This window comes from Eublepharis macularius, chromosome 2, assembly GCF_028583425.1.
Source record: "Eublepharis macularius isolate TG4126 chromosome 2, MPM_Emac_v1.0, whole genome shotgun sequence".
Classification (NCBI taxonomy): Eukaryota; Metazoa; Chordata; class Lepidosauria; order Squamata; family Eublepharidae; genus Eublepharis; species Eublepharis macularius.
The window spans coordinates 195,957,985-195,984,749 of NC_072791.1; positions in this window are offsets into that span (position 1 = coordinate 195,957,985).

The following is a 26,765-nucleotide window of genomic DNA, read 5'->3' on the forward strand; positions in this document are numbered from 1 at the left end:
CTACTGGACTGTTTACTATTTTCCCCTCAACAGAGGGAGAGAAGGAGGGAACAGCCTTGCTTCTAGACACCCACTGCATGGGGACCCCTCCTGGGGCAGATCTCAGTTCTGTGGGTGGGGGCCTGGGGGGTGGATGGGCTCGTAGGTACCCGTGCACTTCTGGTGCCCTAGACATTCATTTTTGCAAAATAATTGTCTGGTGCCCCTGTACTTTAGTGATTATTTAGGTTCAGTATCCTATTCTTTGCTCTTACAAAACAATGCTAGGAGAATATGCTTCTTTTCCATCTAGGTTTTATGAAAAAAGTACAGATATTAGTTTAAAATTGTGCACTCTTTCAACGGTTATTTTGGAGAAAACCAAAGATGAATACAGAATCCTAAATGTTTATCCCTATAACGAAGTGTAACTAATTAAATGTTATCATTTTCGTCCTACGGGCTTAAGAGAAGAGGCTATCTGCCACCATCAGTTGTATTTTAATGGACAATCACTGTCCCATGAAAGAAAATGAGTGTTATTTTAAGTGGGAATGTAGCACTATAATCATAAAACTATTACTAAGACCGTTGTTACTCATTCTTACCAATAAGCAATCCAGCTGAACTTAATTTTTTTTATTTGCAAAATAATTGGACATTGGAACATGGGATTCCGGTCTGCATGAATAATGCCCTGAAGTTGTCTTCCAACTATTTTTAGTATGATATGGATGGTCACCCACTATTCACACATTTGTAGTAATGTTATCTGCTGTTCCAATTAATATGGTCTTGCTCATTTAAACAGTAGCAATATTATGAAAATCTGTTTTCAGTTTCATTTGCATGTGAGTTATTGAGAGCAAAGAAACACCTAATTTTGCATTCATAAGAAGCAGCTTTTTGACTCCTTTATGCAAACTCTCTCCTATTTTTACTTTTCAAGAAATTATTTGTGATATATGCAAAAGAATTGTCTTTTTCATGGAAGGATGGGGAGATTACATAACAAGAAGGACATGTTGGATCAGACAAGGGGTCCATCTAGTTTAGCACCACACTGAGCTCTGGAGGGAAAACAGGCCAGAGAGGTTGGGGGGGGGGTCTCCCTTGCTGCTGACTGGCATTCAGAGCTTTGTTGCCTCTGGATATGGAGGCTCTCTTCAGTCACTGGGGCTAGTAGCCATTGATGAATATCTCCTCCAAGAATTTTTTAAACTCTATTTTAAGGCTATCTGTGCTCATTGCCATCACAACCAGTTTGGTATAGTGGTTAAGAACAGCAGGACTCTAACCTGGAGAAGCGGGTTTGATTCCCCACTCCTCCACTTGAAGCCAGCTGGATTACTTTGGATCAGCCACAGCTCTTCCAGAGCTCTCTCAGCCCCACCCACCTCATAGGGTGATTGTTGTGAGGATAATAATGACATACTTTGTAAACTTCCCTAACTGCGTGTTAAATTGTCCTGAAGGGCAATATATAAATTGAGTTGTTGCTGTTGTTGTTGTTGCTGTTGCTGTTGTTGTTGTTGTTGTTGTTGTTGTTGTTACCACCACCACTGATAATGAATTCCGCCCGAGTGCTAGTATTATAGAAGAGGATGAAAAAGCTCCCGTTCTCCACTTTCTTCTCCCTGTACCTAATTTTATAAACCTCTGTCATGTCTCCCCTTAGCTATCTTTTTTCTAGACAGAGAAGTCCCCATGTAAGAGAAAGACAGCATCTTGAAGTATAACAGAAACTTCATGATGTAAGAGATCATACTGGATTTCCGAAGTATTTTTTCCCATCACACAATCTCTTGCCTATGCACTGTATTGGGGTTCCCTACAGGAATTTAAAAGGCTTAGGGGAAAGAATCTGGTCTTGCATATAAACCCACCCAAGACTAGATTTATAACTGAGGGATAATGAAATAAATGATGGGAACAAAATGGTTGTTTTTCAAAGTGAACAAGAACGATTATTTACTCAGACAGAAATACACAAGTTTATAATAAAGATTATTATTGAGCAGGTTAACATACATATTCCATACTGCATAATATAGCTATAGTTACCCCTTTATATATATATATATATATATATGTCCCCACCCCTTCCCCCTCCCCCTTTTCTTTTTAGACCCCCAACAACACTATAACCTCTTTATTTCTTATCATTGTCTCTATTCTAATATTTGTCCCTAATATTAAAGGTAAAGTTCATACATATCTCCATAGATTTTAGTAGTTGTCCAAAGACCACAATTGTCCTCTCACGTCCCAGTTATTTTCCAAATAGTCCTTAAACTTTCCCCAATCCTTCAAAAATTCACTTGGATTTTGCTCTTTCAGTTTTCTTGTCATTTTATCCATCTCTGCCCTGTACAACAGTTTTTGAATCCAATCTTCAATTTCTGGTATCTCTTCTTCCTTCCAATATTGTGCATATAATAATCTTGCTGCCACCGTCATATAAAATAGGAGTTTCCTGTCCTTTACATTAACCTTTTCCATATTCAGTCCTAACAGTAGCAGTTCAGGGCTCCTCAACAATTTACTTTTCATAATTAATGACATTTCTGCATAAATCCTAGACCAAAAAAGCTTGGCTTTTTCACACGTCCACCACTTATGGTAAAAAGAACCTTCATGTTTTTTACATTTCCAGCATTTGTTTGACATGGCATTACTTACATTTGCTAATTTTTTCGGTGTTAAATACCACCTATACATCATCTTATACCCATTCTGTCTTAAATTTACACATGTAGATATTTTCAGTGTATTTTCCCACAAATATTCCCATGCCTCCATTGTAATTTCTTTATTAAAGTTAACTGCCCATTTCACCATTTGAGTTTTAACCATCTCATCCTCTGTATACCATTTCAATAGGAGTTTGTACATCTTAGAAATCATTTTTATTCCCCCTCCACCAGAAATACACAAGTGAGGTAACACTTAAACAGGAGGTATGGGATGTTAGGTTTCAAATAGCATATGTCTAAGGAAAACCTATCAGCACGTTTAAAACATATAAAATGCAGCACTCTGCTGCAACTAAGTTGCACACCGGACTCAGCAAACCTTGCTGGCCTTCGGTGACACCAATGTACCTGAATTCCTCAGACAAGGAACCTTAACCAAAGGTCTGAAATCTCTACAGCTCTTTAATTCATGCTCTTGGTACATGAACCATTTTCTCGGACTCCCAGTTTCTAACCCTTAGCCCTCAAAAACCTCCTCATAAGATCTTAACTAGAGATGGGCACAAACTGAGGAGGGAGGAATTGTCAAAATCACTCCTCCCCCAACCATTTGTGGAAATCCTCCAGTAGATGCATGCAAAGATGGCCAGTGATGGGGGAGGGGGCTTATATCCTGTTCCAGATATACATCAAGAGAATTTAATTTTAAGTGGTTAGCTGTGTTGGTCTCAGTAGAATAGCAAGATTCAAGTCCAATAGCACCTTAAAGACCAACAAAATTACCAGGGTACAAGCTTTCAAGAGTCAAAGCTCCCTTCGTTAGGTACAAAACAAACCACTGTCCTTCCCTTGAATCCTCTTTTCCTATACTCTCCCCAGTTTTCCAGCCCTTTGGAGCTGCCTACTCCCTGCTTTAATTAGGGCCCCCTTCACTATGCTTACCTGCAGTAAGTAGGCAGTAACAAAGCAATATTTATTTGTTTCCTTTGTGGTCATTTGGGCATAAAGGTAGGAAAGGAAGGTCCAGCATTATTGGCATTGTAGAGCCAATCCATCCATTCTAATCTGGAGTCTCAGAGCCAAACTACAAGTGACGCCTGACACTAGTTGGACACTTGTCAGCTTCCCTCAAGTTTTGATGGGAAATGTAGGCAGCTTGGCGGAATGTTTGACAAGTGACAGTTGAAAAGTCCATTGGACAGCAGTCGGAGAGCCAAGCTGCTCTCTGCCTACATTTCCCATCAAAACTTGAGGGAAGCTGACAAGTGTCCAACCTGTGTCAGGCGTCACTTGTAGCTTGGCTCTCAGTGAGAAAGGTGGACTATAAATTAAGTAAGTATCCATTAGGAAGCTGCCTTACAAAATTTAATTGAGCCAGGCTTTAGCCTCTTGAGGAAGATTTCTTCCCTTTTTGTGTTCTTTATGTGCTGAAAGTGACCATTTGTGTGTGTGTGTATCTGTGTGTGTGTGTCTGTGAGAGAGAGAGAGAGAGAGAGAGAGAGAGAACATTTATGAATGCCTGTTTCTTCCTGCAGAATATTCCCAGAGCCCTGGATTAGGAATTAATCATCCATATACACCTCCAGCAGATGGTCCCATAATGTGGACAGGTGATGCATGATTCTAGGCCATCTTTTAACATATCCCAGTTCACAGCATGCTTTTACTTGTGAAAGGAATGTCAATCTAATTATCACTTTCTCATTTTCTCTTGCAGATTTCAGTCCTGTAAACATAAGACAGCCCACCAAAGGTTCTCTTGTCTCTTCTTTGAACTTTTCCCCTTCCTCCCTCCTAAGAAAACTATACAGTGCATTATGTAAATTTAATGAAGACTGTTAAGGTTATCTGCAAGGATAGTAATCTCATGCTAGGGAACTAATAAGAAGAAAGGCACGTAATGGCCATTGGGCTAAATGATCAGTTCTGCATCTCAAAATAACTTTGGAACTCTTGGAAATTATGTCACTGTGAGGCTCGTTCCCACAAACTCAATACAACTGGAGTTCCAATCCAAAATTTTGGAGGCAGAATAGTGGGATAAAAACATGTGATAGACAAACAGGACACAGCCAGGAACTGACCAAATTTGAGACACACTATGGTCATGTTGCTCCATTATTACAACACCCTCATTTTGTTATGAATACAAGTCCCTACAGGACACACACACAAACACACATTTCTAGAGAGAGTGACAGATATACAGATAGAAAGAAGACACTTGGGTCTCACTAACTATCATTCACTATGGCTAAATTAAACAAACTACTGAGAGATGCATTATCAAATTTCCTTTATTTAAAAGAAAAGTTCAGACCAAGCAGAGGCTTAACTTGGTCTGGGAAATGGCACAGAATAATGTTCAACCTTTTCTCCCACGACCATTTCTTGATCTAAATGTCCCCCCTCCACTGCTCTTTGACCCATGGATCCATGAAAGTACTATAAAGGTCTTATTTGGTCTCAAGAGGTATTGAAATTTCTTAATAAGCTAGATCCCTGACATTTGGTACACATGTAGTCTAAGAATTACTAAAAAAAGTCTGATAACAGGACATTCATCCTTCTTTCCCTCAACATGGAGAATTCAAAGTCCATCCCTAAGGTAATTCTTGGTATCTAGAAAGCAGAAAGTTGGCTGATAGTCCAAGATACAGTAATTCCTAGGAAAATCTGAAAATGAGTCATGTTTGTACTAAAAATTCAAAGAGTACATAGGACAGAGTGTTGGTCTATAGCATGTTCCATATTCTCTTGAGGCTTAGATTTGCGGAAGGCATTATTTCAAAAGGAGCCAGAAATGGAGATCTAGGCTTACAGAATGTTTCATTTGCTGGTACTCGTGTGTATGTGTGTGTGTGATATGGTTACACACATACATACAAGAAGAGAACCTGTGAAGATTGTTGGGAAAATACAATTTGATTCCCCCCCTTAACTCTTCCTTCCTACCTCTGGCCATGACTTGCCTTCCGCTGCCTGCCCCCTCACTTCCGCAAGTTGCCTGATCACTCCCACCAACCTGGCTTTCTTCCCCATGCCCACTCAGATTTCCCTATTCCCTCATTCACCTTCCACCCACTAATAAGTGTGGAAAGAGGCAATCCTGGAGCTGACTCCAACCTCCCCTGCTTCTGATGGATGCTGCCACTGTGTTTTTGCACATCATTTTGGATTGCTGTGGCAAGAATAGAGCAGCCTCACTGGACATGTTGGATCAACTGAAGCAGGATTTCTCATCCCTGAAACATCAAGGTGTGAGAAACTGCAGCTGTCCAACTTCCTCCTGCTTCACAGTTATTAGAAAAACCCTTCTCTGTGTTTTGAGTTTGTCTGCCCCATTTGACAATGGGCTGGCATGTCCATGGAGGCTGGTCCGGCAGCCGCCTCGAGCACTGAGGTGCCGGAGGAGGTGCTGGGAGGCCACCTGCGTGCCGTCCCAGCTGGCAGCAGCCAATTCCCACATGTAACAGTAATCAATGCAATAGAAAGCGTGCGCTGGGCAGGGGGTCCTTCTGCTTCTTGTTTCAGCGCCCCCCCCGTCCCCATGGCGGCAAGTCTAGATGCACATTTACCTCGAAGTAAGCACTTTTAGGAATGAGAGGGGCTTACTTCCAAGTAAACACGCTGCACCGGAGCATACAGCAGCCGTATTCGTTTAGCAAACGCCTGCAAGCTTTTCACCTGGGCAAACATGGATGGGGGAGCGCTTTGCTATTGGTCACAGTGTTGCAGCATACAGGGTGGGGCCACATGGGAGTTGGCAACCGAAAGTGTAGCAGCACGGATTGGCTGGTGGGCTCGACTGAGCACACATACCCAGCACGCGCCACCTCCGGTCTCTCAAATAAATCCAAAGTGGTTTTGTGCAGGAACGGTGTTTCCTCCCACCCCCTTCCACTTTTCTGCCAGAGCTCATTGGCGAGCTCCGTTTCTTCCCTTCCAGTCTCATCCTTCCATTTTAAAATCTGCATGCCTGCAAATGAAAGGAAGCGTGGCAGGAGCCCCTCTCCAATAACTGAAGAGCCCTCCTCCTGGTCTCAGTGCCGGCCGCACCAATGGGGCTGGCTTGCAGCGGCATGCTATGTGATGACATCACATGCAGTGACGTCATCACGCAGTCCAGGTTCATGCACGCGCTTTGCGCATGCACATGGGGGTGTCAACAGCCCTGAAGCTGCCCCCGGCCTCAGGTGCCAGAAACTCTGGCACCGGACCTGGGAGGGGATCATAGCCAACACCCACAAATGCAAAGGAACATTTAAGGTCAAGCACTGGCAACCCTGAGGCTGCTGATTTAAACCAATTTGGAGTAAATGCAAAAGCACACGTTTTTTTTTTAAGTCTTGTTTTCTAAAAGGGCTTTGAAGTGAATCTTGGCCTGTCTGTCAACTGTCAGGAGTGGCACCGCTGACGTCTTTTTCCCAGCATCCGGCCTCTCAGAAGACAAAGCGCACCACATTTAGCCTCAGTAGACCTTCAGCTAATTTGGCAACTCAGAGAATATAAATGAATTGGAAACAATGTTTTCCTTTTGTACAAGGACTTAAATCTGTCCTCTGAGAGTTGTGGGCTCATTCAATGAAGCAAATCACTTAATTTCAACTGCACAGTCTATGGAATTCATTTTTCTTCACATTAAATGAGCTCACCCGCTACTTCCCAGGGCAACTGAATTTCAGCCTATTTAGCCACATTTACTTAGAGTTAAAACTTTATTTTGAGATGTTTAAATTAAGCATGTACTATAATCAATTCCCAAACCTCACAACCAAAAGTAGAGATTCTAGTTTTTCCTCTTCTGTCCCTGTCATCTTTTTTCTCCCTTTGAATCATGCCTATTAGACTCCAAGCCATTCTTTTAAAAAGCTGCCTTGAGTACATTGGAAAGAGTATAAAAATGTAGTAATCATAAGCTTGAAAACCCTGCAGAAGGTCCCAGGGACTGAACCTGTGTGCTTCTGCATGCACACAGGATGCCCTGCTGCTAAACCACAGCCCCATTCATGATTAGACATGGGCACAAATGGGGGAAAAAACCCTGAATACCCTGTTCCACGTTCGGTGCCATCCACAAACAACGAACAACAAACATGGACGAACATGAACAGTTCCCGGACTTGTTCATTGTTCATGGGGGCCAGAACCACCCCACCCCCCAAACCCCCCACTTAGCCCCCCTCCCCTCAAACCCACTTACCTGGCCCTTTAAAGATCTCTTTAAACTATCAGCTGGCAGGCGGCAGAGGGGGAATTCCCCCTGCCGACTGCCAACTGATAGTTTAAAAGGCCAGGAGAGCAGTCGCACAGCCAGGCTGCCTGCCCAGTGCAAGAGAGGTGGGGAGATTCTCCCCGTCCCTCTCGCACCTGGGAGAATCTTCCCAATGTCCAATACCCACCAAATTTGCAGGGGATATAGTCACTGTCCTCTGAAGACCCCCCCCCCAAGTTTCAGAGAGATTGCACCCCGGGGAATGGCGTGATCCATGGATCTCCCCCTTTAGTCCTCACTGTCCTCTGAAGACACCCCCAGTTTCAGAGAGATTGCACCCCGAGAAAGGCATGATCCATGGCTTTCCCCCTTTAGTCTCCACTGTCCTCTGAAGACTCCCCCAGTTTCAGAGAGATTGCACCCAGGGAAAGGCATGATCCATGTGTCCCCCCCCTTTGCTGTCATTTACCGTTCACAGTGGCAAAAACGGAACTGACTGTTGGAAGGCAGCTACTTTGAGGGGTTACAAACTGACCTTCCCAATGTCCAATACCCATCACATTTGCAGGGGACTTAGGGCGAAGCTACAAGTGACGAATGACACTTGAATGGCAAGTGTATTTCTCCCTGTTCACTTGCACTCCACTCAATCCACTTGCCGTTCAAGTGTCATTCGTCACTTGTAGCTTGGCCCATAGTCCTCACTGTCCTCCAAAGACCCCCCAAGTTTCAGAGAGATTGCACCACGGGAAAGGCATGATCCATGGGTCCTTCCCTTTGTTGTCATTTTCTGTTCACAGTGGCAAAAATGGGACTCTCTGGTGGAAGCTACTTTGAGGGGTTACAAACTGACCTTCCAAATGTCCAATACCCACCAAATTTACAGGGGACATAGTCCTCACTGTCCTCCGAAGTTTCAGAGAGATTGCACCATGGGAAAGGCATGATGCATGGGTCTCCCCCTTTGTTGTCATTTTCTCTTCACAGTGGCAAAAACGGGACTCTCTGCTGGACGTACTTTGAAGGGTTAAAGCCAGAAGGATAGCCAGAGGGAGTTCAGACAGAGTTGAGTCCCTCCCTCTGGTTGCCAAGGGGATTGATTGCAGCAGGCGCCAGACTGTCTGGCTTGTCCAACAGACGAACAAGGCTTTTAACGACCACCTGTTCGTTTATGATGGGGCCTCATGAACAGCTTCCTCGCGGACAGCAGATTGGGCTGTTCATGGTTTTTTTTTGTTTGTAATGCTGTTTGTGCCCATGTCTATTCATGATACTTTAATTCCTTGAGTGTTGAAGAACCATGCTTAGGATACTTTGCCTTTATTAACAATAGAATACAGATATTTACCATGCAAAGGTCATATCAAGCATGCTGGAAAGATAAGTGCTATAAAGAGTGGTAAGTGCTATAATATACCATCCATACATTTTGCACAAAAGAGCACATTAAACAGTGGCCATGAAAGGAGAATCTCTTTAAACCCTGATACAACATTTACAAAATGCATTGCCACAGGCAGACTTTCAAGGCAGCTACCTACCATTGTGTGAATCTGGGTTACAGATGATCTGGCTTACTGGCACAGGTACAAAGACATTTTGCATGATTATTTAAATCAGCTTTTCTCAATCAGCTTTTAGAGAGAAGGCACACGAAGAGGCATGAATTACTAATCCTGCATGCTGATACCATATGATCTCTGTACCTTTACTTTCTGTTTTCCTGATTTATTTGGCCATATGTGGAAGACATTATGAATATTATCTTCCTCCTCTCAGTTGCTAGTAAGAGTGAGTTGTAAATCAAAACAAAGCAAACAACCAGAATAATGTTCAAAATATGGTGTGTGTGTTTTTAACATTATCTGTTTTTGAACTCACAAGAGCCAGTTTGGTGTAGTGGTCAAGAGCAGCAGGACTCTAATCTGGAGAACTGACTTTAATTCCCCACTCTTCCACTTGAAACCAGCTGGGTGAGCTTGGGTCAGTCACAGCTCTCTAGGAGCTCTCTCAGCCCCACTCACCTCACAGGATGATTGTTGTGGGGATAATAACATACTTTGTAAACCGCTCTGAGCGGGCATTAAGTTGTCCTGAAGGGTAGTATATAAATCAAATGTTATTATTATTTATTCCTTATTTCATCCTATTGTTTTATATACTTCTTGTACTTAACTATATGAGGATAAAAAGCAAGTGTGATAGAACAGACATTAAATGCAAGGATTACCAACTGCTGCATAGAGAGAAAGGAAGGTAAAGGGTTAAAACAACTGCATGAAGGGAGGATGATTGGCATGCTGCTTCCCTCCTCTCTGTGATTGGCCAGTGAGAAGGTAGCAAATGGGAGCTGACAGGATTCTCAGGGGAGAGTCTGAGAGCGGAACTACAAGTGACAAAAGGCACAGGTTGGACACTTGTCAGCTTCCCTCAAGTTTTGATGGGAAATGTAGGCAGCTTGGCGGAATGTTGGACAAGTGACAGTTGAAAAGTCCGTTGGACAGGAGTCAGAGAGGCAAGCTGCAAGACCAGGATGCCTACATTTCCCATCAAACCTTGAGGGAAGCTGACAAGTGTCCAACCTGTACCTTTTGTCACTTGTAGTTCCACTCTAAGCTTGGAATCTGACCTTGGAAGGTCAGTCTGCAATTCCTCTAGGTGAGGAAAAGGAAGTTTGCCCTTACTGGAATATGGTTGATAAAAAGCTTTTAGTTGAGGAACTAAAGTGGGAAAGCCAGCACTAATTTTACTGAGACAGGATAGAACTGGAAGTGTGTGGTTGGCAAAGGAAGGGGGGCAGTAAGGAGACTCCCCTTCAGCCAAAAGAATAGGGTTTATCTTTAGTGGAAGAATAATTCCTGCCTAGTATCTTGAAAAAGAGTTTGGACTCTGTGGAGTACCCTGGGTCTGCAGTAAAAGGAAAAATGCGCTGTGTAAACATCTGTACACGAAGGATCTTTTCTATAAGAAAATTAAGTCTGAAAACACCAACATCTCACATTTAAGTACCATAAATATTTGAAACTAAGCTTGAAGAAGACTATTGAGCCTCATGCTAGTGAAGTATTCTGATCAACAAACAAAAGAGCCAGTTTGTTATAGTGGTTAAGATCAGCGGGATGTAATCTGGAGAACTGGGTTTGATTCCCCACTCTTCCACTTGAAGCTGGTTGGGTGATCTTGGGTCAGTCACAGCTCTTCCAGAAATCTTTCAGTCCCACCCACTTCACAGGGTGATTGTTGTGAGAATAATAACAACATACTTTGTAAACCACTCTGAGCAAGTGTTGAGTTGTCCTGAAGGGTGGTATATAAATTGAATATTATTATTAATATATTAAAAATTTACCTTAGTTTTCCTTTCCAGTCTATCTTCATACCAATCCTACCTATTGAATAAATCTGCTGTTATCTTTTTGAACTTTTCTTAGCCTCTAGTGCCATTTCATTTTAAAGGAGTGTGGCCCTCTGCTTTTCCTCTATTTAAACTTGAGCAGGGTAATAAACCAATCATATATTCATGCTTGAAGTGTGAGACAACAGGAAACCCAAGTTACACCCAAATACATGCTACCAAAGGCTTCCCAGCCCCAGTAAACAACCTAATCAGTTTTGGAGGGGAAAAATCTACCTCACAGTGGGGAAGTGGTCAGCCGGCACGCTATAGCAGGTTTAATTCAAGTGAACGTATGCACATAGGGAGGGGGCAGAGGACTCCTATCTGCTGGGCTGTTCCATGACCCTGTGTGCACAGGCCACCCCATATATATCAAAATGCATGCAAGCCCCCACATACACAATCCTAGACAAATGGAGAATTCAGATTGCGTATATGGAGGCCTACATACATTTGGGTGTATGTGCATAGTTTGGCACCTTGGTTGATGGGCGCACAACTAGCCCAACCCATCATGCATTCATTTGCTGCCCCTTGCCAGAAAGAGGCTATTCTATCAAAGGATGAGCTCTATCCCACCCCAGCTGCTGCTTCTGTTTTAAGATTGTATTGTGATTTTAGACTGTTGTTCATTTTTTTTGGTTTTGTAAACCACTTTGAGTCCTGCTTTGCAGGAGAAAAGTGGGGTAAACAAACAGACAGACAGACAGACAGTTGCAGAATCATTTAAACCTATTGTGAAAATGGTTTCTTTAAATGCATATTCTTTGCCCTGAAAACAAATGCCTAAAGTGCAGCCATTTTTGTATTCAAACCTCTTCCCCCATACTCTAGAAATAGTTGCTTGTTTTCACTTTTAGTCTCATGGTGCACAGTTTGTAAATTAACTAATACCATTGGCCTCCTGGTGAGAAAAAGTCCTCAGGCAGAGAGAAGAATTAGAGTTCTGTTATCAGGAGCATTCTTGTACAGGTAGGTCTTTAACAGCCCATTGGAATTGGGTAGAAGTAACTATAAACTAAGATTAACAATCTTACCGGTTGATTGCCTTATCTGTATCGATATGCTTAGTATTTAATTATTTTTTTTAAAAAAAACTTATAAATAAGAACTATCAAGTTCTTATAATGTTCAGCTTAGATTTCCCAAATGTACAATGTAATGAGGTGTAATGATAAACTCCCCTTCACAAACCATCATATCTAGTTGTCAGAGAGTCTCTCTACACAAGATTGCTGACACGTGTTCTTCACATGTTGGGAGATACAATGTTAGCCAGGAACTGCTGTTTTAAATGATAGAGCTGACAGAGATCCATCCAGAGGGGACTGATTCTCTCACACCCCTCCACCACCTCTGGCATACTGGACTGTCTCCCCTTTCGGAGCCTTTCCCCTGCTGAGACTTGGTTAATTCAAAGTAGAGATTCTCAGTCTGCATTCTACCCGATTCCCAAATATGCAATCCATGGTTGGCATGGATGTCTGGTTGCCCCAAGTTTGAAGACCCCTTATTTTTGAACTCTAGAATTAAAAGATGGCACTTCAGGAATATACAATGAATGACGGTCAAGGATATTAAGCCTCAGGCACCAATTCATTTCCTGTAAAGGGAGCAGGAAAATAAGCAAAGGATTCAAAGGATTTCTTTATAAGAAGAACTTCAGAGAAATTTAACTCTAGATTCTCACTGACTGCAAGGGAGAAGGCTTGAGCTTATGATCTTAACCAGCAAATGAGTGAATACTGCCATGCTGCTGCTGCTGCTGATGATGATAAATCCCTCTCTATCTGACTACAGTGAGAATATAGGTAACACATTAAAGGTGACAAATTTAGTCCTACAGGTAATAAGAGTGCATTGGTAGTAATAATAGGGCAACCCAAACTATACCGCTATTAAACCATTAATGTGCAGTTGAATTTCAATAATGTAGCTTAAAATTATGAAAATTAGCTATTGTGCTACTTCAGCCTCTTTTTTTCTCTGTGTCAACTTCCCTCTTTCTCTCCTTCATTCACATTATGGTAAATGTTGGAAACTTATGAATTCAAGCATTTCCCAGGAAACTGGAGTGTGGGGGGAGGGAAGGTCAGCAAATGCTGATGTTTGCTGGTGAATGTCAAAAGAAATGGTTGAATTCAAAGGTGTTGTTTTTCATGCAGAAGATATCTTCCATTTATAGAAGGGATGTTAGAACAAAGTGAAACTAAATAATAATTATAATAATAACAACAACATCAATTTATATACTGCCCTTCAGGACAACTTAATGCCCACTCAGAGCAGTTTACAATTATGTCATTATTATCCCCACAACAATAATCACCCTGTAGTTGGGGATGAGAGAGCTCTGAGAGAGCTGTGACTGACCCAAGGTCACCCAGCTGGCTTCAAGTGGAGGAGTGGGGAATCAAACCCGGCTCTCCAGATTATACCAAACTGGCAAATACAAACATTTTCTTCTGCTCAAACATCCTTTTGCATAAGCAGATGTTTTAGAATGGTGAAAGAGTCCACCAACTGTGTAGTCTACCAACTGATTTTTTGATAAATTGTTTGCTGAAAGATGCTACTATATATTCCACTTCCTTCCATACAAGATTCTTAGAGTTTAACCCCAAAATTCATCTCTATTTTCATAATGGCAAATGATGTCATTTATCATGATTTGCTTGTAAAATTCCAATTATGCCCTATGACACTAACATTTACATAAATACTTTGGGTAAATGACCAACATTTGTCTCATTTCCACCACCTGCCATTTCCCATGGCAGAAGTAAAAATATCAAAATAAGCCGAGTGACCCAAAACAATTTTTAAAAAATTCTAGTAACGTAACTGTGTTTAGCAACAACAAACATTATTCTGCTTCTCTTTCGTGTGATTCAATTTCATAGGACGTAAGTTAGATCTAGGGACAGAGTATTATGTTTATTGCTTATTTTATTTTCATTTTGATCAGTAGTTGGTTGAGATTTTTTCTCCCTCAACTATATGTTTTCTCCATTTATAATTGATAGCTGAAAACACCAGTAAAGTGAAATGTTTCCTTTTCTGAAGGGGTTTTGGGTTCACTTAAAAGTCTAATCTGTTCCACGCTCATTAACGTACAAAGATAGCTTGGAGAAAAACTGCTTGGGTTTGAGTTACTCTCACACAGAAGATTCTCAAGACTTCCCTTATATTCACAGTGATGAGGACCCTAGAAAAAGCCTCAGCTTTGAAGAACAGGCTTTTTAAAAACAGAGAGAGTCTAAGCCAGATAACTAGACAAGCATATCTCTAATTCACATTCTGGTGGCAGCAATGAAAAAGAATCTATTTGTGTTAGGAAATGGTGGAATAATGCTGGAGTCCTCATTAGATTCTAGCAGCTGGGAACCTGGGCCAGCTGAATAAATTCCATATCTGCCATAGTAGAGGCACTTGAGGTCTATTTTATAACACTTATACTCAGGGCCAAATTACAAGTGACGAATGACACAGGTTGGACACTTGTCAGCTTCCCTCAAGTTTTGATGGGAAATGTAGGCGGCTTGGCAGAATGTTGGAGAAGTTACAGTTGAAAAGTCCATTGGCCAGCAGTTGGAGAGCCAAGCTGCAAGACCAGGATGCCTACATTTCCCATCAAAACTTGAGGGAAGCTGACAAGTGTCCAACCTGTGTCATTCGTCACTTGTAGCTTTGGGAGTCAGCTGTGTTGGGCAGGGCCATGTTATTATTTTTTTTAAATCATATTTATATGAATGTAATTCTTCTGCCTGAGTGGGTGGGTAATTAAAATAAATATAAACAAGCTAGTGTTATAGAATATATACCCCTGCGGGCTAAATTTTGTTGAAATGTTCAAGGATCTGGGTCAAAAGCAAGGATGAGGAGGAGTTCTGAAGGAGGAATATATACTGTATGATGCAGTGACACACTCCCGTCTGTCCTGAATAGAGATGGGCACGATCCCAAAAAAATTGCCGATCCAGCTGATCGTGGATCGGCGCCGGTGATGATCCCAACTAAACAATCCACAACTATCATCTCCCGTTCCCGATCCGTGGATAGTGGATTGTGGAGGCCAAAGTGGGGCACGCTGCTATTCCCAGCTATGTGGGAAGGTGGGTGTTGGTGGCGGCCACCGGGCCTGGCGGGCACGGGGAGACAGTGACAAGCCGCCTCCCCTCAGGGGGCAGGGGGTCTGGCCGCTCGCCGGTGGCACCCCCCATGTGCCCGCCCGCCAGGCCAAAAAGGAGCGTGCTGGTGAGAAAAGAACGGTGGGTGATGCCGGCAGCATCTGTGTTTGTGTTTGGCCGTCAGAGCTGCCTATCAGGGTTTGCAGGGATGAGATTGGAGTGCCCATGGCTACAGAACACCCCCTTCCCCCTCCCTCCCCTGGGTGTCTTCTCCCAACTGGTGACTGCTTTGCTGCTCCATCTTTGGAAGGAAGCCCTGCTGATCAAGGAAAGCTGGGCTTCCATTCAGGTTTCCAGGGCGACAGAAGGAGGGGAAACACAGCTCAGGCATTCCCCTGGCTCCGTTGCCCCGGGAATAGATTACTGGCGCCTGAGTGTCTGGCTTCCCAATCTGAGCACGATCCAACCCCAATCCAGCCCCCTCCCGATCGCTGGATCGTTGGCCGTGGCCAATCACGATCCGCTGAGTCACAATCGCGTGATCGCCATTATCATGGGATTTTTTTGGATCGTAATGCGGATCATGCCCATCTCTAGTCCTGAAGCTCTTCCTTCCCACCAAGCCAGGCTGATGTTGTCTGTGGTGTTACACATATGCTCCCTTTCATGTGTATCCTTAAACATATGTGGACCTTTTTCCCAGATAAAAAAGTTTATTTGAAAAGAAAAAGCCAATAACAATACATAAAAAACATAAACAGAATATTATAACAGCATGTTTGAGCTACAGAATATTACTCCTCTCCATCTCCTTGCTTACTTATATTCAAAATTTTATATGCAGCATTTTATATTCAACATTATACTCAACATTTAATGTTCAACAATTTGAAATATTAATTTTCTAATTGGTCTGCTTCCATAATGACTATTCTTACAGTGAATTCCAAAGCAGTTTTACTTCAGTCTAAGCCCATTGATTTGAAATCAATGGGCTTAGACTGAAGTAACTCTGCTTAGGATTTCACTGTTTATTTTTCTTATTACTAGCATGGCTTATGGCTTCGGCCGGAAAAGCAATAAACATATATTATATTACTAGCCACATAGTCAAAAAGATCTTTCAGTTTTGCTGGAAATACTAAGATTGTTCTATTATGCATATAGAAAGTTAATTTAGCCATAGATGCATATTCGCACAATTTGTTCATCCATTCAGTCACTCTGGGCAAGAATCTGCCTTCCATTTTGCTTTATATACTACCCTTGTCAATGTCACCATATATTAAAAAGTTTCCGGTGTACTTTGGTTATACTTTTTGGTAACGTATTTTTAGGATTCAGCACAAAGTGAAACTTTAATATCTGTTGCATCTCTTCATGAATGTTTATCCAGTATCTTCTCGATGTGTGGACTTTCCAACTTGGGTTCTGGACACTCAACCTGAATCGTAACCAGTTACCTTTTCCCACTTCCACAGACTTGTTTGCTTGGAAAACTGACAAACTTGCCAATTAAGGAGAGCAGAATTTATGGTTTAGGATGTTTATCTGGATAGTCTGCAAGCAAGCTCAAAATGCCTCTAATAGACTACCAGTAACCACGAAACAACCAGATCTTTTCCAAAACAAAGTTTAGAATTTGTTGAGGGAAAATATAGTGGTAAAGGAGTTGCAAAGGTACTTACGCGTAAGAACAATGAAATTGTGTTCAGGAGGACAGGCATACGAGAGGAGAGAAAGAGTGACAGAGAGGCAAGCTATCAGCGGAGTGAACATTCTGCACCAGATAACAACCATGAGGAAGAGTGGAAGAGAGTGGGATTTAAAGAAAGGGAAAGGAGATTGAAAAGTCTAAGTTCAGCAAGAAAGGAGTTTACTTTTCCTAAATCTGCTTAGCTGAGTAGAGTATACTGTCTGTTTCAATGATACAGAGATTAGGAATATGGGGCTTTAAACCAAGCTTCTGAAACTCCCAAGGAAATAATGAGAAGGTAGGGCAGTGAGGTTGGCAACGAAATATCCCAAAATCCCAGAGAAAGAAAAGTGGAGTGGCTGCCTCTGTAAAAGTAGAGAGGAAAGAGACCCCCCCCCCACACACACACATACACACTTTGGCTGGTGCAGCAGTGATAGTTATAGGACCCAGCACAAAAGAATATCAAAGAAATGATTGTAAGGTACAAGTATTTGGAGTGAGTTCAGGATGGGCATCTATGGATTTCTGGTCTCTGACTGAGTTGGGAGGAGGTCCAAGAAGGGCCATGAAGAATATCTTGGGTGAACAAGAGGGCTGGAAAGGTGGAGGCTTCACCCATGTCTGAGGGAGGCTGGTAGGGGACATCCAGGCAAAGCCAGTAAAAGTAACCCACCCCATCTGGTGGCTTGATAGTAATTAGATTTTGCACTCAGAAGGACCAGCGTGGGTGCCCAGCTTTACAAGCCCTTAAAGTTACAGATAGACATGTAGATGTCCTGTCAGTGAATTAGTCTCCCACCAAATGTTTTGGTCACTCATTAGCATAGCTTAATTAATGAAAGCCATGTCGATGTATTGTCGAAGGCTTTCACGGCCAGAGAACGATGGCTGTTGTGGGTTTTCTGGGCTGTATTGCCGTGGTCTTGGCATTGTAGTTCCTGAGAGTAGTTCCGAAGAGCAATCAAACCCAGGATGAATCAAACAACCAAGGAAAAACAGTCTCCTACAGGAAAAGTGTTTTTGCCATATATCAAAGGAATTACTGATCAGATGGGAAAGCTTATGAAAAAGCATAACCTTCAAGCAGTATTCAGACCCACCCGAAAAATACAACAGATGCTACGATCAGCAAAAGACAGTAGAGACCCCCTCACCTCTGCAGGAGTATACCGTATACCCTGCAGCTGTGGACAAGTTTACATCGGGACCACAAAGCGTAGCATCCAGACAAGAATAAAAGAACATGAAAGACACTGCAGACTTGGACAACCTGAAAAATCAGCAGTGGCTGAACATAGCCTAACGCAAACAGGGCACAGTATCTTATTCCAGGACACCAAAATACTGGACAACACTTCCAACTACTTTGTCAGACTGCACAGGGAAGCCATTGAAATTCACAAGCATAAGCAAAACTTCAACAGGAAAGAAGAAACCTTAAGAATGAACAGAGCATGGTTTCCAGTTCTGAAAAACACCAGGCTAACAAAACATTCTATCCCCGACAATAGCCCTGCAGAGAAGATTAGCACATCAAGTACCAATCCATATGCAAAAGAACCTCCTCAGGATACAGTGAAGCCTCCCGCCATTAGTATTCCACACCCTGGGAAACTCTTACAGGATGACTCAGCTCAACCCCACCCCTCCTGAGTAGATACAAATGACATACATCTTTTCCACACTGTGACACTGAGAGATCTCTGTCTTTTGGTGCTACACCTCTGAAGATGCCAGCCACAGCTGCTGGCGAAACGTCAGGAACTACAATGCCAAGACCACGGCAATACAGCCCAGAAAACCCACAACAGCCATCGAAAGCCATGTCTTTCGAAGCTTAAGAAATTATTTTTCTGACGAGGTTATTGGCAAAGTGCTCGTTGCACTGAATGCAAGATCAGATCATTCTACTAGTAAGTCTAAAACTCCATGCAAGTTTTACATTGATTAGAACTGAGTTGTCCTCCTGAAAAGCATTTGGAAATAACTCTGTGTTTGCTTAATGCTTTGCCCCCTCTCTTTTTTCGGTTAAACAATTTCTGTATACTCCTTCTGCAAGTTATTTGTATCAGTTGTCAAGAAAGAATTCTTCATCAGTTACACATGGACTACTTTCCTCATTCTCTGTGGTATATATGATACATTTATAAAAAGAATTTAAATAGCTCTGCTATTTGTTCCCACTTAATCATTTTTATTTCCACCCCTAAGTTGTACTTTCTAAGTCCTGGCAGTTTTTCATGTCTTTTAATGGTTTGGGAATTTTGACAGCAATAAAAATAGCAAAATTAAGAGACTCAGTGGAAGCCCATTTGTAACACCACACAGAGACAAACATCAAAATAAAAGGATGATTTATGCTGATCTACTTACTTTGTTCTTAGAGACATTCAGCTGGGCTAGACTCTTCTAACTTCTAATTTTATTATGGCTGCAATTCTAAGGACACTTACTTGGGTGTATGCCCCACTGAATAACATGAGGCTTACTTCTGAGCAGACCTTCTTAGGTTTGCTCTCCATATTCCCTACAAAATGCTGGCAAGTTAAGAATAAGGTTGCTTATAAATAGTAAACAATTCATTCAAGTCATCAAGTCCTAAGATTACCTACTAAACTGCTTCACTGCATTAAATTTTAGTCCATACTGCTTCTCATTGTTACAACTTTCAGCTGCTTATTCCAGAATAACTGCTCCAGAGTCACTAGAATGACCCTGAAACAATGCCTTTGGCCAATATTCCTACCTAGAGGAAATCAGGACTACCAAGAGGAGGAAACTAATTACAATCTTAAATTGCACCCTTCTAAGCCCACTGACTTCAATGGACTTAGAAGTGTTGGAAATACAATGTCTTGTGTACAGAGAAAGAAGAAGACACATCATACCTGCAAGGGGCAGCGGGTCTGACAGTTAGATAGATGGCAGAGTGGGATCCTTCTTTCCTCCTCTCTTCTGCCCTTCTTGCATGTCTCCAGTTTGGCATTCTTAGGCTACTTCCTGCTTCTTCCCGGAAGTCCTCCTCCTTGTTCTCTGAGGTAGTTAGTATCTATTCTGTTTCTCTCCTTTCTGTCAAAGTTGTCGTTCCCAAATAAACTCTCTTCATTCACTCCGTAATCAGACTCAAGATCATTCCTAAGATATACCAGAGCCTACAAGAAAGGTCTGTATGTATAGTTCCAGAAGACCAAGTCACCCTTGGAGCCAATGAAGCTGAGCAAGTCATTTTATTTGTTTTCATCCAATGTTTCAGTTGGGTCTGGATAGAGTGACGAGGAGTCTAGCGGGAATCTTAGTTTGGGGGTGCCTCAGGTCAATCTGCAACCTGAAAGAAATTGTACACACAGAAGAGAAATGAAGACATGATTTTTGCTTTTAAACAAAAAGGACTCAGAATTAATTGTATAAAATAAGAATGGTGCAGAAGGAAATGGATTGGATCTAGCCAACTTTTTCACTCCAACCCACCCAATTCCCTTCCTTAATACAATCCCTCCCCCATCCCACATGTCTTTTTGTCTATGGAGATCCCACAATCGCCAGCTTTTGGGGTGATCAAAAGGGACTTTCTCCTCCCTTTTTCACCAGCAGAAAAGCTGGTTGGATCCAACCCAATTATACTTATAGTGGTTTATATCAAGTTTATGGCTGGAACTCACTGTACACCTCAACTACAACAGAGTTTGTACCTAATCAACTGTAATTTGATGTTCAATGACCACTAAAAGATCTTCTAATGGTTTCATGTAGCTCAGTGAAAGGTCAGCGATAAACAGATAAATGCAGATATTTATGATAATTGGATAAGATTTTTTTTAAAATAGAGGATCTTGCTGCTTCCTGCCCCCAGTGAAAGGAAATAATGAATAGCTCAAAAATCAACGAAAGAGTGAATCCATGTTTACTTTAGCTGTAACTTTTTTAAAGGGTTCATTCAGCTGAATTTCACTTTTATGTTTTCTACAAAACTAAAGTATTTTACTGAGGATGTTACGGCGTATACATGTTGTGCCAGCTTACAATATAGCCTATCGAACCATTGCAGTTAGTGATGTTGCCAAAGTTTGTAATTACCTAACATGATTTAGTCCAGCGTGTAATGCTCGGCTTTGGTACGAATTCCATGTCACTTTCACCAGAGGGTTCCCCAGCTTAGATAGTTAAATGAGATTCTGAACATGCACATGAGGGTTCAGAAAATCAGGTGACCCAAACTCGTGCTTTGTAGGCTCAGGTACATTTATTCCATACTCTTGACAAAACTCTTGCTGATTATAGACTATTCAGTTTAGCAGCAATTCATGAGAGTTTCACTTCAAGTAAAGGGTTAACAAAGAAGCAATGGGAATGTGCTAGAAAGGAGCTGGGATTAGAGGTGGGCACAAACCAAAAAAAAGAACCACACGGTTCATGGTTTGTCGCATTTCACGTACCACGAACCAAAAACCACCATGAATCTTGCCTGGTTCATGAACTGGTTCATTTGGTTTGTGAAAATGTCACTTCCAGGGGGCGTTTCCAGAGCATTCCCATGTTCAGCTGAAGTCCCTCCCACTCCATTGCCTAGGAAACAGATTGATTGGTGCTAGGCTGTCTGCAGTGACAAACCAAAAAAATGAACCAAATGAACCGGCTTAAAGTTCATCGTGGTTTGTGGGAAATGCACTCTGTTGAACCACCGGTTCGCAAACCACAAACCGGCCTGGTTCGTGACAAATTTTGGTTCGTATTTCAGTTCGTGCCCATGTCTAGCTGGGATAAATGAAGTGTAGGTCCACTCACAGAACTTAGCACTAACCCTTTAGTCTCAATGAAATGTTCATGGATTGTATGATGAGACCAACTGAGTAAGCAGGCTTTTGTTTGACGAGTATCTTCTCTGTGGCAATCATTTCTCCTGATTTCTTCTTGCAAATGTTTTGTGTGGTTGCTGTCTCCATCCTGATCTAAAACACTTTCTTGTTCCTGGGTATGAATGTTTGAAAGAGAGAATAAGAAAAGCAAAACCTCTGCTCCTCCTCTGTTGTGGGTATTTATCTGTGACATATCCAAAAACATGAATCTTTGGCATGGGCCGAAGGGCAAGAGCTTGAGTGAACCAGCCCAGGAGGTGTGGTGTACATATTTGTTCATTTGTGTTGGCAGAGTGCCTATGCAGGAGTCTGGACACTGAAAAGATAACAAACGTGATGAAAATAAACCCAGCTGTCTTAATAGTTGAGAGAGATCTCAAGAGTTCTGAGAAGGAGCAGATTACCCTGAGAGAAGCATTCTGCAGACAGACAAGGAGAAAACTCCTTATTAGAAAGAAAGTACTCCCCTTACAACCCTGTCTAAATAGAGCATGCTGCTCTCTGCAAGATCTTCTTTTCCTCTTCTTTGTACACAAAACATTGCTGCTATACTCTTACAGCTTGTCTAAATTATATTTTTAGTTGTTTGTGTGCAGTTTTTGCATCCTCAGTTCAGGAGAAAACAAGGATATAAACACTTAAATCAATCAGCCAATTTCCAAGTGGCCATTCACCATAGCTAGTGCTAGGGTTCCCAGCTTCCAGGTGACGGCTGGAATTATAACTTATTCCCAGATGACAGAGATCAGTTCCCCTGGAGAAAATGGCACTTTTGGAGGGTGGAATCTATGGTATTCCACCTGATTGAGGCCCCTCCCCTCCTCAAACTCCACCTTCTCTAGGCTCCAACTCCAACCCTGGTAACCGTAGCTGGAGCTGCCAACTCTAGTTGGTGCTGAGGGCTGGGTGCAGGACAGATGAAACCAAACTACTATTTCCATGGATGGATATAATCAGGGCTTTTTTTCAGCTGGAACGCGGTGAAACGGAGTTCCGGAACCTCTTGAAAATGGTCACATGGCTGGTGGCCCCGCCCCCTGACCTCCAGACAGAGAGGAGTTGAGATTGCCCTCTGCGCCACAGCGTGGAGGGCAATCTAAACTCCCCTCTGTCTGGAGATCAGGGGGCGGGGCTACCAGCCATGTGACCATTTTCTCCGAGGGCAACCCACTGAGTTCCACCACCTCTTTTCCCAGAAAAAAGCCCTGGATATAATAATGTACCGTTAGACAGATTCAGGGGGTTAGACAGATTCATGGAAGAGAGAGGTCCAACAATGGCTACTGGTGAGTAAAGGGAACCTCCCGAACAAAGGCAGCAAACCTCTGAACAGCAGCTCTAGGAGGCAGCCTCAGGGAAAGGCCTTGGCCTCTGTTTGTTTGGCCTTCTGAGGTAATTGGTTGGCCATAGTGTAAAATAGGATGCTGGACTAGTTGGACCTTGGGTCTGATCCAACAGGCTCTTTTTATTTTCTTATGTTTTTAGAAGTACCATGAATCACCAATGCACATATACCATCATTGCAAGCTTGAAGAAAATTCTCAGAAAACAGGCAAACTTTTCCTTAATGTTCACCAAGAAAATCTGTAAAACAATATAAAATGGAACATTCTGCAGCTTCCTATGGTTGTGGGTAAAACACAAACAACTATGAGAGCATTTCCAGTTCTTAGCTTGCAGTTTCATTTGCAATTTGTGCTTTGCAGCTTATTTATCAAAGAATGTCTGACATGGGGAAGAGAGGCCTCTATCTAATTTCTCAAAATTATCAGTAATTGTCCACCCTGTTGCAAAACAGAATTAAATTTATGGAAATCGTATTCTTGTAAGTAGATTGACTAGCTCCTCTGAGCTTTCTAAGTGCTTCTACTTGCAGAGCTACACCTTTTGAGTTTCATAAATTGCATTTAACTTCTCAAGATGGGAACGGTGAATGACGCAGCATTCGTTACAGGCAACAAGCGACGTCCTATGAAGTGATCCATCGTTAACACAATGGCACTTGGTGAACCATTTGAATGAAAATTCGTGTCGGAGACATTGAATACTTTTCAAGTGGCTACTCTAAAGCCTTTTGACTACACTTTATGACAAAGAGGATAGCTATTATTTCTCATTCATGGGCCCAGCAAGAGAGTACAAAACGTAAAAGAAGAAAAAAAATTAATTGAAACAGTTTATGATGTTGAGATTGTCCTGAATAATGCTGCAGAAAATAGTTCTGATTTCGAGTCAGCAGAACCGGTAGCAGTTAAATCACCTTGCCTGTAAGAAAGGATAATTTTGATAGCATTAAAACATTTCACATCAAGGAACAGGAATTCAGTTCAGACAACTTGTATAGCAAAGATGTATTATTTCCCTCACCCTTCAAAAAGTCCATTCGCAGTCATTCAGCAGCTCTGCTTTCCACAGGCCGACAAAGGCGAACAACCAGCTAAAACTCTGGGAAGCTTCGTCTGTGAACTTTGCTCATTCCAAAATTCTCATACAGTACCTTTCAACCTCATAGTCACACTCTAATTTTCAATTAGGATGACAGGTGCAAGTGCACGATACTTTCTCTTCCTTTGCCAGATAAAGCCCAGCTATAGGGTTACTTACAGTCACAATTCTGTCCTTGTCAATTAATAGCACCACCTTCCTATTTTCTGAAATCTTTTCAACCCAAGCCTGTTAAATGGCCCTGACAAGCAGTGCTGAACTGCTGATTACATATACCCGCAACCTTCTGCGAGCAAACATCCCTTTTGGTAGCTACAATGTGCCTCTGAGCCAGAAGCAGAAATGCTGATCACTTCTGTAGTGAGGAAAGCACTGGTTCACGGGGTCCACTGCACACCCCCATGGATGGCCAGCCTGAAGTCCACGGTCGATCAGCTGACTTTACCCCTGGGTTGCTGGAATGGCTTCCTTGAGTAGCAGCTGCTGGACCTTAGGCTGCAGACTGACCCTCAAGGCTACAGAAGTATGATGAGACCTGCTACCCTCATAAGGCTGAGTGGGGGAGGGTAGTTAAACAACAGAATGCTGGAAGATATTTAAACAATATGTCCTTGGCTCTCTCTTTATAGCTAGAGAGGAAAAAAGGAGGAGGCAGTTGGGACTGGGGAGGTCTAGGTGTATTTGTTGAAACCTCTCCTCTCCCAGGCTGAGGCTTTGTGGAGATGGAGACAGAAATGGGTTTGGAGGAGATACTATACAATCCCCAAAGTTAGGGTTGCCCTATGTCTTATGGCACTCCAGCGGCCAGTGGGAGAAAAAAATTACTATCAGGAACCTCTAGAAACTGTCTGGTAAAACCAGAGTTTGTGGAGATTCCTAGAGAGGACTGATGTCACTTCTGGGTTAAACCTGGAAGTGATATCACACTTCCTTAGTAGTCACAGAAAACTCTATGGTTTTTCCAGAAGCAAGTCACACTGTCACTAACAGTCCACCATGCCCCACATGTCTCCACCCTGCATGGTCTCCCACTGGTTGCCAGATAGTTAGGTTTTGAGGCCAATGGTTTCTTTTAAGTTCTATGCGTGTGCTAAGATGATAAAGCTAGATATTGCCATTTGGGGCAGGGGGAGATTGATTGGTACTTCAGAACTTAACTCTATACTATGTTAAATATATGGTCTTCAAAATTCTACATATAAAATTAACAACTAACTTTCTCCTAATACAGCCAGTATTACAAAGAGGCAAAAATTTTGGGTTTCATTGTGTGTTTCCATAAGGCTTAACAATGGCAGGTAAAGAAGTGACTAATGGTCTCTAGAAAGAGCACTTGAGGCAAAAACACTGAACTCACAAAAAGGTGGGGACTCAGATTATGCTGAATGCCCAGAGTTGTTTTTTCTTCACTATCTTGAAGTATCCCAGATCCATCTTGTGGGTGACCTTCGGCCAGTCACACTCTCTCAGCTTAACCTCTGTCACAGGGTTGTTAAAACAGAATGGAGAAGGGGAGAATGCTGCAAGCCACTTCAGGTTCCCACTCAACCTAAGTCACACCGTGATTGTTGTTGAGTGGATAAAATGGAGGAAGGGAGAATAAAGTTTTAAGCTGCTTTGGGTCCTCATTTGGGCAGAAAAGTGGTATGTAAACAAATAAATATAAGCTCACTGTTTGTGATTTAATGCATCCTGCAAGAACCATACGAGCAAACAGCAGAGCCCTAACTAGCTAATTTTGCTCCTGAGGCAAGAATATACAATTGTGCCCCCCTCTATACTTTCATAGTAGTTACTACTGCTATTCACAATTAAGTACATAATAACAAGAAACAAGAATAATAATAACACATTTATTTTAGTCATGAGATTTGCACACGCAATCAGCTAATGCGTACATAAGTGAGAATTTAACTTACAATCTAAGAAATACAGGTACAATCTTATTTCACAATTGCATTCTTCATGCATTCAATGAGGCAAGTTCATTAATAACTACACCAAAATTAATATTATTTGCTACCTCATGGTCTACTGACAAGATGGACAGGCTTCCCCCCTATTCCTTATCAGAGAGTGCAGCAAATGCCCAGGTAGAGTGACCAGGTCCCCTGGAGCCCAAGCCAGGGGATGGAGGGGTTTGTGAGGGGGGGGCACGACAAGAGTACTTATTCATTCCCAGTGCAATGCAGAAGCACAGGGGCAAGCTCTGGGGGGAGTTGTTGACCCACTCCTGCACCTCTTCCCCCTGCTGGCCAGGTATGAGGTTGCAGGGCAGAGGCTGGGAGTGGGATAACCCTCACCCCCACTGGAAACATGGGATCCCTAGGCCCAGGCACTTCCAGAGCACC